General features: G+C 40.7%; 1 long non-coding RNA gene and 1 pseudogene across 1 annotated transcript in view; one reads left to right on the plus strand and one right to left on the minus strand.

The window, feature by feature from the left end:
• The window catches only part of LOC140699330 (uncharacterized), a 355,563-nt gene that overhangs the window by 134,501 nt on the left and 208,581 nt on the right, over positions 1–12,481 (minus strand). The window contains exon 3 of the long non-coding RNA XR_012077408.1: positions 1,410–1,475. This is a non-coding gene — a long non-coding RNA (uncharacterized lncRNA). The remainder of the gene's footprint in view (positions 1–1,409; positions 1,476–12,481) is intronic.
• LOC140699528 (uncharacterized) lies at positions 8,447–9,550 on the plus strand (annotated as a pseudogene).

Genomic DNA, 12,481 nt, shown 5'->3' on the forward strand with positions numbered 1-12,481 from the left:
TAACATGTGCTGCAGTTTGTTTAACAATTAAACAAAGTAATTAAAGATAAAGCATTTATCACAAAGCTTAACCCACGGTAGATCCTCAATAAACATTATTTCCCTGCCACTACATTTTCTTCTCCCAAAGTTTCCTTTCAACCATGAAATTACATTCCCACTTTACAAATGATTTTATTGAGTCACCAATGGGTTACAGACTTGCTCAAATCAATCTAGCTAGCCAAGGTTTAAAAATGGGACCCAGTTCTGAAATGGAATCAGAATCTATACTTCTAGACTAACAGCCTGGTGTTATTTCCAAAATGCCAAAATCCCCAGTCCTTTTAATTCATCTAGCATTTATCAAGGATGTACTGCACAAAAGCAGGCTGCTCACCATCCTTTGAGGCACTGTGATTCTCCCATTGCCATATTCTCCCTACAGACATGGGCTGTTTACAGCATCATATAATTTGAGAATTGAGAGACCTTAACAGCAATTTACTCTAACTTCTTACTCAGAGCTAGAATTCCCTTTATAACATCCCTGATCTGTGACCAAGCTCCTGTTAGAACATTCCAAAACAGATGCCACTGATGATGAAAATGCAGTGGCTCTGGTGGCACGGTTTTAGAAGTCAGTCCTCTTTTGGTTGCTGGTATCAGATATTTAACTCAAACTACCCATGCCAAAAAGAATCTATATTCCCATCTATTAATTTCTGGATTTAGACCAGGCTTCAGGCATTTCTCAATTAAGGGACTTGACTACTGCCATCAGGATCTGCTCTCACTCTGTTTCTTGGCCCTATCTCTGAACCAGTCACAATGTCACTGATGTGCAAAAGTGATCTGCCAAACCCAACACTCATATTTGATCCTGTTGTTAGGGTGGGGTCAGTGCCACTAAACCCTAAGGTTCGAGAGCGAGAGGAAGAGCAGCAACTCAGGAGAAATCACCAGAAGAAGGAGAAATGGAAATCGAGCAGGCAGAAACAACAAATTTCACCACAATGCCACCTTATTTCATATCCTGAACCAGAAAAACAAGTTAAGGACATTTTCTCTAAAAACATAAAGGTTAAAATAAAGCCAACAGTTGAAACATGCCTTGAATTATACTGTATCTGTTAGGAATTCTTTTGACTGCAAGTATCAAATAATCAAATACTGGCTTAACATAAGATTCATTTTACTTACTGAGAAGGTAGGCAATTTTTGGCCTTGATTCAGAAATTTAGCAGTGTCACCTTTCTGGGTTGGTGACTGTGAGGTTCTCTTAGTTTTCCTGATGGCAGCAAGAAACTCTAAGTAACATCCTCCAAGGCAAGAAGCAGAAAGTGGTGCAGAGCAATTTGTGAAGTTCTCTCTGATCTGTAAGAGAACCCTATTCCCCAGAAACCTTCAAAAAAAAAATCTCTCTTTACCTCTCATTGTCCAGAACTGGGTCACACGGCCATGTCCAGCAGCAGGAGATATCTCTTCTCCAGGGTCTAGAGTGGGAGGCAGACAAAACAGGGTCATGGCTTTGAGTATCCGCACTGTCTATCATAACTATGTTAGCAAATGTGTTTTTGATCCCTCTTACTTCCACTCAGACCAAATATCGTAACTTGACCTATTCTATCTGAAGAAAATAGGTCTTGACCCTATAACCTCAGCACCTCCATAATATTCCAGAAGTGTCATTAGACCTTCTTAAAACAGCACTTAAATTATAAACTCAACAAAAGGAAAAATCAAAGCTTATGTTTATATTCCACAGAAACTAGCAAAGTGCCTGGCAAATTGTAGGCAATAAATATTCAACTAAACCAAAATATCCTGTCCAGAGATAGTCATTTTTCTTTAATAGTCAATATTAACCACAAATCAAAATGTATCTATTTGTTCTGCTAGTGCTTTCCCTTTTAGTAGTAGTTGTGTTAGTTCAGAAATAGGGAACTATTCTACTGGGTTTTGGTATACTGGTTTGCTTGCTAATTCTCTATTCATCAATAAAGTGGTCTTTCAGCAGAGAAATCTCTTTAGCCACACGCTCTTCTCCAGTGGCTCCCAAACTTTCCATGGAGATACTATGTCAAAATCACCCAGGAAGATTTACAAACAGATTCCAACTCCCTAGCCTCAGAACCTCTGATGCCAGCAATCCCAGGTGGAGCTGCAGTGAATGTATTTTTAAAAAGTCTCTGGTTTCAGCTGAATTTGGAACTACTGGTTAAACTAACCAAACTAACCAGCTCAAATAAAACAAAGGTTTCGTGTCAGTCACATTTTGTAGCCTAGTAGACGTTCTGTTGTCAAAAGAACCCAGTGATAACTGGGTTGTGTGCCCAGGAACACAGTGACTTTAAGAGACCTCAAAGAGTTAAAATTCAGCTAAGAAGACAGGGAATGTCTTATTAATGGGGCCTTCTAGAGAAGGTAATTTTAATGCCTGTCCTGTATACATTAAAACTGGCCAAGTTTTGGGTCTCCCCAAAGGCAATTTACAAACCAATGTCATCAACTGCTTCTGTCTCCCCACAGTAATCTCTCATTTCCACTCCCTGTAGACACATGATCCATATCAATGACAAACATTAAAACATCACCTTGCTTATATTTATGCTCAGTCAGATACATGAAAATTTCTTTCTGTTCTTACCTACTTAGATTTAATGTTTTGTCCAATTTTGCTAGTTCAATGGTCTGAAAAATCTTCACAATCATCCATCCCTCACAACTCTTTACACTACCTTAAACTGAATGCCTAGTGACCCAGGATGGCAAAGTGGGCCCAGGATCATAATTTCACTCATTTATCCAGCTAACAGAAAAGATGATCTACCTCAGGGTACATTATTTTTCCCACCTGCTCAATAAATATAGCAATGTACAGCCAAAAAAAAAAAAAAACCAAAGCAAATATTACAACCTACCTCTAAACCCCTGAGTATTAAGACATGATATTTCTTGTCTTGTCCATTTGAAAAAGGTTGTTTAATCACAGAATTGTCTGCATCTAATATCTATCTCACTGAAAAGTCAGTATATGACTCTTTCTATGAAACACACAAGGGATCTACAAAGAGGAGCCTTCTCCCAAGCAAGATAAGCAAACCCCCAGGTTGTCAGAGGAATCGTGTTTCCAGCCTTTGATACTTCCTCTTGAACAGGGAACAAAAAGCAGATTGACTTCCCCACTGAACAAATGGTAGGCCTCCCAGGGGCCCCCAGTCCTGAGGAGAAGGCAATTGTCAACAAGGAGGTAAATTCTGGTTCTTGGATGCTGTTTATCTGTCCTCTCCCCCTCCCTCCCACTTTCAGTAACTGGAACATCAAAAAAATAATAATTCAGCAACACAATATGGCTAGCAAAATCTGATGTAAACACGTATCAACCTCAGAGCAAGAAAACAATCTCCCCACTGTGCTTAATATTTCTCATATCTTCCTGGATATGTTATATATTCCTTTGGACCACTTGTTCAAAGAATAAAGAATCTGAAGGTAAGTGAATATAATAATTAAGGAAAACAGGCTAATGGTTCCATGGTTTGAAGAACCTGAGAATTGAGGGGAGGGGGTTGTAGGGGTAGGGTTACAAAATAATGCTTTCTAAATATGTGAAAAGCTACCAAAATGACCCTGGTACTGAGCACAAGGAAATAAGCTAAATTATAATAAGAGATGTGGGAATTAGATACTAGGAAAAGTATTACAATGTCAATTAATGCTAGTCATTGAGCAGTTATGATTATCTGAGAAAATAGGATCAGAGATTTGTTTGAGTTCTCACAGGTCAGAATGTGGTAAAGTCAGGATTTGAGCCCAAGTCTGGTGGACTTCAGTGTACAGATCCTGTACATTATATGTCCATGGAGGGCTGGGTTGGTTTACAGACAGACATGGAAAGAAACAGTAAAAGATGACCTCAGCTCACTCATTTATTCTCTTTAGTGAAATTTACTTACGATGCCTTTATTTTAGTCCCTGCCCTCCCCAATCAGGACAGCCATGACTTTGCCACCACTTAAAATTAACCTTTAAACAAGAATACCTAGGCCTGCTACACCCAGGCAATGGGAGGTATGATAGATTATCATGAAAAAAAAAAAAATAAGCTTCTGCCCCTGATGTCTACCTCCCTGAGAGAGGACTATGTATCTTGCTCTACAGACATGAGGTTTGGTCATGTAGGGGGTTTGTATATCCACCCCTTGTTGAACTCAGGAGTGTCAATGTGACTTGCTTTGGCCAGTCAAAGTGGGCAAAAATGATCCATGTCAATTCCAGGTAAGAACTTTGAGAGCTAGCTCATATTTACCATGTCTCGTTTCTATCTACCCCAGCCTGTCAAAGACCCAAATAGAAGCTGTTCTGTCAGCCTGAGTACAGGGATGATGATAACATCAAGCAGAGTCAGAGCCAACCCACAAGGGACATTCAGTGCGAACACAAAGTAAACCGTTCTTGTTGTAACTACTAAGGCTTTACGTCATTTGTTAACTGTGGCATAATTTAGCATCATCTGACCATTAAGAAAAAAAAAATCCTGATTTATGTATTCCAAGGATTCCTAAAGGACAGTCCAAAGACAAGACTTTATGAAGTTAATACAGGATGGTTGACTACTTCATCATGACTTCCTCATTCAAACTCCTCCATCTAAACTACTTCATCCAAACCCCTTCCTTTCAGCACCACAAATTGCTGTCTGGAATGAAAAACTTAATTTTTTAATACACACACAGAATAACGCCATAGGTTCTGTTTAAAAAAAATTGATGAAAGCGCTGCCTAGAATTGGACATAGTCCTTAAAAACAAGCAAAATTAATTAATCTGTAATTAATCAAACATGTATTCTAATCTACCAGTTACCAGATTTGAGATTTGGGGCATGTTGTTTCCTTTCACATATTATTTTCTGCTTCTTCAAACCACAGTTTGCTTATTAGTAAAACAAGGATAGTAACAGTATTGTGGGGAGAGGTACTGTAGCAACATCACTCATCATTAGAGAAATGCAAATCAAAACAACAATGAGATATCACTTCACACCAGCTGGGACGTTTATTACCAAAAGACAAGAAATAACAAATATTAGTGAGGTTGCAGAGAAAAGGGAACCCTTACACATTGCTGATAGGAATGTGAATTGGTGCAGCCACTGAGAAAAACAGTATAGAAGTTTCTCAAAAAGTTAAAAATAGAACTACCATATGATCCAGCAATTCCATTTCTGGGTAATTATTCAAGGAAAACTATTTCTAAGAGATATCTGCACCCCCATGTTCATTGAAGCATTATACGTAATAGCCGTGACATGGAAATAACCTAAGTGTCCATCAATGGAACAATGGATAAAGACAATGTGATATACATGATACACATGTTATATATATGATATATGTGTGTATACATATATATATATACACACACACACACACGCACAATTGGATATTATTCAACTATGAAAAAGGAAATCCTACCATTAGCAACAATGCAGAAAGATCTTGAGATCATTACGCTAAGTGAAATAAGTCAGAGAAAGACAAATACTTTATGATGTCACTTATATGTGATATCTAAAAAAATCTGAACTCAAAGAAACAGAAAACAGATTTGTATTTGCCATTGGTGGGGGGTGGTGAGTGGGTCAAGGGGGTCAAAGACACAAACTTTATTTCTAAGATAAAGACATTCTGGAGATACAATGTACAGCATAGTGACTGTAGTTAACAATGCTATATTATATATTTGAAAGCTGCTAAAGGAGTAGATCTTAAAAGTTCTCATTGTAAGAAAAAAATTCTGGGGGCACCTGGCCTTGGCGGTGCACGGGGCAAAAGAGTGGATGCTCGTGGATGCGCTGCTTGGGCAGAGCCGGGACCCCCAGGCCCTGCTTGGGGCACTGTGCAGGGGAGGCATCCGCGGAGCGCATGGAGACACTGCGCTTTCTTCCGCAGAGACTCGAGGACCAGGGGGCGCGCAGGAGCGGCAGCACGTGCGAGGTCACTGCCAGAAAGCCCGAAAAACCTGGGGAGCCTCATCTCAACATTGTTCTTTGAAGTGACACAAATCACTGCAGCAGTCTGCATTTCCTCACCTTTCTGACCTACAGCAGGCCCAAGTCTGTTTTGGTGGTCTGGGAAGAAAAAAGATGAGGTTCTAAAGTTTTGGGAAAACTGTATTTTAATTATGGAAACTCCTGAAGGAAATCAGATACATGTTATAAAGCCACTTTTACCAAAGCTAAAGAATCTGTTTGAATCTGCAGTGTCAGAGGGAAACGGATGCTGGCTCTTTCACCCATCCTGGCACCTGTGTATCTATAAAAGAATGTTTGAGAGTGGAAACACAATCCTGACCAAAGGCGGCGTTACCCATTTTTTGGAGTTGTGTGAAACAAGGGTTCTCCCATTTTCACCAGAATTTTCTGAGTTTATTGTTGGTCCACTGATGGATGCACTTTCAGAGAGCTCTCTGTATACCAGGTAGTTTCCTATTAAAGTTTATTCAGAGAATGACAAGTAGACATTGGTGTGCTGTTCCCACTCTGTTTCTGTCTAAGGCTTTGGCAAACGTCACAAGATGTAAAGCTCTGGGTATAGAAGGACTTCTTGCCCTCAGTGTCAGGGATGTCCTTCAGTGCACCATGATCACACATCAGATTCTGCTGAGAGGGGTGGCCCAGTGCTGTCTCCTACAGCCGGCCATGGATCTGGTGGATGTGAAGAAAGTGTCACTGTTGGACGTCTCAACTTTCTTCATGTCTGTGAGGCAAGAGGAGTCCTTAGGACAACGAACTTCACTATGGACAGAGAGATTTTTAAAAATCGTTTACTTGTGTTGAGTGGACCTAACTAATAATGCTAAGATTCTGGTGGACAAGTGGGAGACACGAACTGTGTGGGACAGAGAGAGAGAGACCTGTTTAGAGGAGAAGGTGGTGTCAGTGCTTAGATCTCACTTCTGGGTAAGGATCAACACAGGATCAACCCAAAGAGGAACACAGAAAGGCACACAGTCATCAAATTGACAAAAATAAAGGATAAGGAGAAAATATTAAAATTAGCAGTAGAAAAGCAACAAAAAACATACAAGGGAACTCCCATAAGGCCATCAGCTAATTTTTCAGCAGAAACCCTACAGGCCAGAAGGGAGTGGCACAACATAGATAAAGTGATGAAAGGGGTAAACTTACAACCAATAATACTCTATCCAGCAAGGCTCTCATTCAGACTTGATAGAGAAATCAAAAGCTTCACAGATAAACAAAAGCTAAAAGATTTCAGCACCACCAAACCAGCTTTACAACAAATGTTAAAGGACCTTCTCTAGTCACCAAACCATAAGAAAAGAGAACAAAAAGAAGAAAGGGGAAAAAAAAGACAGACCTACAAAAGATTTCTTTGGCTGTTTGGGGTCTTCCGTGGTTCCTTATAAGTTTTGGAATTGTTTGTTCTAGTTCTGTGAGAAATGTCATGAATATTTTGATGGGGTTGTGTTGGATCTGTGGATTGCTTTAGACAGTGTGGCCATTTTGATAGTGTTGATTATTCTAATCCAAGAGCACAAGAAATCTTTCCATTTCTTTGTGTCATTTCAGTTTTGGAGTATAGGTAACCTCCTTGCTAAAGTTTATTTCTAGGTATTTTGTTGTTTTTGATGTAATAGAACTGTCTTAGCCAGTTAAAAATTTCTGGTTTTTGAAGTAAAAAAAAAAAAAGGGGGGGGGATGAAGGGCTGCAAATGGCAAAATATCCTTCTTTTTTATGGGTGAGTTGTATTCCATTACACACACACACACACACACACACACACACACACACACACTGCATCTTTATTATCTATTCAACTATTGATGTGCACATCTTAGGATGCTTTGTTATCGTGGCAATAACAAATAATATTGCTGTTAATAGCAGGGTGTATGTATCTTTTTGAATTAATTCTTATTCTGTGGTTGGCTTTTTATTCCTTTGATAACTATGTAAGTTTAAAAAGCTAAAGCTCTAAATGTTCTTAGAAACAATGAACAGTACATGTAGGTAAATTTTCAAAATATATTTGCAATAAAAAAAAAAGATCTATCAAGCCACGAGAGACATGGAAGAAACTTAAAAGACATATTACTAAATGAAGAAAGCCAGTCTGAGGATAGGGAGTGATCTCTGAGCAAGGTGGCAAGATGGAAGCGGGATTCTTCCACTGAACAAGTGCAGAATAGTGTAATTGGTTCAGCAACAAATAGAAGCTCCTGAAGCAGCTGAAATTCGCAGAATGCCTAGGAAAAAAGGTAGATATGAGCAAAATAAATTTGGAGGTTATAAAGCCTTGGATAACAAAACAAGTAACAGAAATCCTTGGGTTTGAAGGTGATGTTGTGATTGAGTTTATATTCAACCAGCTGGAAGCGAAGAATCCAGACTCCAAAATGATGCAAATCAACCTGACTGGGTTTTTGAATGGAAAAAATGCTACAGAATTTATGGGAGGATCTGTGGCCCTTGCTCTTAAGCGCACAAGAAAACATCACTGGAATCCCTTCTGCTTTCCTAGAACTGAAGAAAGAAGAAATAAAGCAGAGACATACTGAACAAGAAAAGTTGGCATCTATGAAAAAGCAAGATGTGGACAAGGATAAGAGGAATAAAGAAGAGAAAGAAAGCAACAGAGAAAAAAGGGAGCGGTCTCAGAGTCCAAGAAGACACAAATCCAGGTCTCCTTCCCCTAGAAGACGATCTTCCCCTGTCAGGAGAGAGAGAAAGCGCAGTCATTCTCGATCTCCTCATCACAGAACCAACAGCTGGAGTCCATCCCCTCCTCCAAAGAAAAAGGAAAAAAACTCCAGAGCTCCCAGAACTATCAGTGAAAGTAAAAGAAACTTCAGTACAAGAGGCCACTTCTACTAGTGACATTCTGAAAGTTCCCAAGCCTGAATCTGTACCAGAGCCTAAAAACCTTCTCCAGAGAAAAATTCAAAAAAGGAAAAGGAAGAGGAGAAGACCAGGCCAAGATCTCAGTCACGTTCCAAGTCAAGATCCCGGACACGTTCTCATTCTCCTTCTCATACTCGACCTAGATGGCGCCATAGATTCTGATCAAGATCACATTCACCTAGAAGGAGGCCAAGCCCAAGAAGCTGGCCATTTCCTCAAAGAACTCCACCAAAATGAATGCCTCCTCCACCAAGGCATAGAAGGAGTAGATCTCCAGTGAGACAAAGGCGACATTCATCAGCATCCTTGCCTGGGAGTAGCTCATCTTCATCTTCATCATGTTCCCGGTCACCGCCAAAGCCTCCAAAAAGTACATCCAGCCCCTCTTGAAAAACTCGTAGGTTATCTCCTTCAGCAAGTCCTCTGAGGCGAAGGCATAGGCCATCACCTCCAGCAGCTCCAAAGCCAGAAGCTTGTCATTCCCCAACACCCCAGCAGTCCAACCGTACAAGGAAAAGTCGTGTTTCTGTTTCTCCAGGGAGAACTTCAGGCAAAGTGACAAAACATAAAGGTACTGAGAAAAGAGCCCCCCTTCACCAGCACCCAAGCCTAGAAAAGTAGAGTTATCTGAATCAGAAGATAAAGGTGGCAAAATGGCTGCAGCCGATTCTGTGCAGCACAGATGCCAGTACAGATGACAGAACCAGCAGTCCTCGTCTGATTCTGGGTCCTCCTCTTTCTCAGAAGATGAGTGACCCAAAAGGTCCCATGTGAAGAATGGTGAGGTAGGCAGGCGGCGGAGACATTCCCCTTTCCAGAGTGCCTCTCCATCACCTGAAAAATGCCAGAAAGAGACTTCTCCTTGTGGTAGACGGAGAAGTCCCTCCCCACCACCCGTCCAGAAGGCGACGTTCTCCTTCTCCTGCTCCTCCTCCTTGACAACACAGGTCGCCCACACCACCACCACGACGAAGGACTCCTTCACCTCCCCCCACGTCGGCACTCACCTTCCCCAAGAAGATACTCTCCTCCAAAGCAGAGGAGATACTCTCCTTCTCCGCCTCCAAAGAGAAGAACGGCTTCACCCCCTCCTCCTCAATGAAGGGCATCACCGTCTCCAACACCAAAGTGTCGGGTCTCCCACTCGCCATCTCCCGAACAAAGGAGCTCCCCAGTCACCAAGAGACGTTCACCTTCATTGTCTTCAAAGCATAGGAAGGGGTCTTACCCGAGCCGGTCTACCCAGCAGGGCCGGTCGCCACAACCAAACAAATGCCATTCACCCTCACCACAGCCTCAAGCACCTCAGACCTCCTCAAGTCCTCCACCTGTTCAAAGAGGAGCATCGTCATCACCCCAAGAAGGCAGTCTCCATCTCCAAGTTCTAGGCCCATTAGGAGAGTCTGCAGGACTCCAGAACCCAAAAAGACAAAAAAAGCTGCCTCACCAAGCTCTCAGTCAGTAGGGAGGGTCTCATCTTCCCTATCTGACTCAGGATTTCCTGAGCCAGCAGCTAAAAACCCCCAGCACTTCCATCCCCTGTCCAGTCTCAGTCACCCTCTACCAACTGGTCACCAGCGGTACCGGTCAAAAAGGTTAAAAGCCCAACACCAAGTCCATCACCGGCAAGGAATTCAGACCCAGAAGGACGTGGAAAGAAAAAGAAGGACAAGAAACACGAAAAGGATAAGAAACACAAGAAGTACAAAAAAACACAAGAAGGAGAAAGCTGTGGCCCCTGCAGCCGCCGCTGCTCCCACAACCGCGTTGGCACAGGAAGAACCGGAGGCAGAGCCGGAGCCCAAGAAGAAGACTGAAAGTGAGGCTGAAGATAACCTTGAAGGCTTAGAAAAGCACCTGCGGGAAAAGGCCCTGAGATCAATGCGGAAGGCTCAAGTGTCCCCACAGTCCTAGGTGGAAATGTTTGTTATGATGTAAATTTTATTTGGTTTGTATGCAATTCAATTTCAAAATTGCTAAAATGTGTTTGAGCTTCAGACTAGAACATTTGTTGTAATAATTGCTACGTTGAAGTTCACCAACGTAAAAAAAGGGCATGGATTTACATTGCAAAAGGTGTCCACAGTGTATTAGTGACATTCTTTCATTGACAGCTGACATAAATTCACTTAGCATGAACTATATTAAGTCCCCCCAAAAAATCTCCTTTAAAAAAGGGGGTTTAAATATTGTTGTCATTCATATAGCTCCTTTAAATGCCCCTGGCTATTCCCAGAGGTTTTTCTATCTTCCTTCTTTTTACCTTTTCTTTTTTTTTTTTTTCTCATTTGAGTCTTAGCACCCGCTTAAGTTATGATGCTTCCAACCTTGTATGGTTTGCAAGCTTGCCCAGAAATAAGACCACTTTTGAACTACCACAAAACTATAAATGAATATTTTAATACCATAATCTTTCCTGTTGCCTGTGGAGTCTCTGCTGAAATGAATCAGGATTCGAGCTCTAGGATGAAACAGAAAATGAAAGCATGTTGTTTGCCAGGACGCTGTGGGTTATATTCATGTGTAACAACTTGATTTGGAACACTGGAATTTCATTCTTTTCTGTTGTGTTTTTTGTTTAAGGCAATTAACTAGTCCCAGGAAGGATCCTTCAGTTATATAAAATTTTGTTTAATGAAATGTCATGGCTCCATTCATAATTTTGTCTTGTTCTTTCAACTGGTATACACAGCTTTCAGAGCTCTTGTATTTGGAAGGCTAGAAGGGCCCAGACTTGAAATAGTGTCTTGTTTTCACTGCTTTGTTTTTGATTTTTTTTTAAACTAAAGCTATGTAAAGCTTGTGGATTAAACAGAATAAATTTCTAAATTAAAAAAAAAAAAGCCAGTCTGAAAAGGCTACAAACTGTACGATTCCAACCAAATGACATTCTGGAAAAGGCACAGCTACAGAAACAATAAAAATATCGTGGGAAGAGGGAGGGAGGAATAGATGGAGCACAAGGGATTTTTAGGGCAATGAAATTATTCTGTGTGCTACTATAGTGGCTACATGTCATTATGCATTTGTCAAAGCTCACAGAATGTACAACATAAAGAGTGAACCATAATGTAAACTATGAACTTTGGTTGATAATAATGTGCCCATGTTGGTTTATCGATTGTACCAAATATGCCACACTGATGAAGGATGTTGAGGGTAGGGGAGTATATATGTGTGGGTGGGGAGGGCTGTGTGTGAACACTTTGTATTGTCTGCTCAATTCTGCTGTGAACCTGAAACTGCTCTGAAAGATAAAAGTCTATTGAAAAAAAAAGAAGAAAATGGATTAATTTGTGATATAATCTTACAAGAACGAATTATTCAGCCCTAAAAACAGAATGAATGGCATATCTAATTAAAAACATATATCTTTAAAAATATTACTTAGAGCAAAAGAGACAGACATCAAAGTGTACAGTGTAATTTATTTCATTTTCATCAAGTTCAGCCACTATCAAACTGATGGATGCATGTTGTCAGAGTGTGCGTTTCAGTTGAACTGTGACAGAGGTGTATATTCTGTGTCAATGGATATGATTCAAATATATGGTTCATACATTGACTTTT

This window comes from Vicugna pacos, chromosome 11 (assembly GCF_048564905.1).
Source record: "Vicugna pacos chromosome 11, VicPac4, whole genome shotgun sequence".
NCBI lineage: Eukaryota > Metazoa > Chordata > Mammalia > Artiodactyla > Camelidae > Vicugna > Vicugna pacos.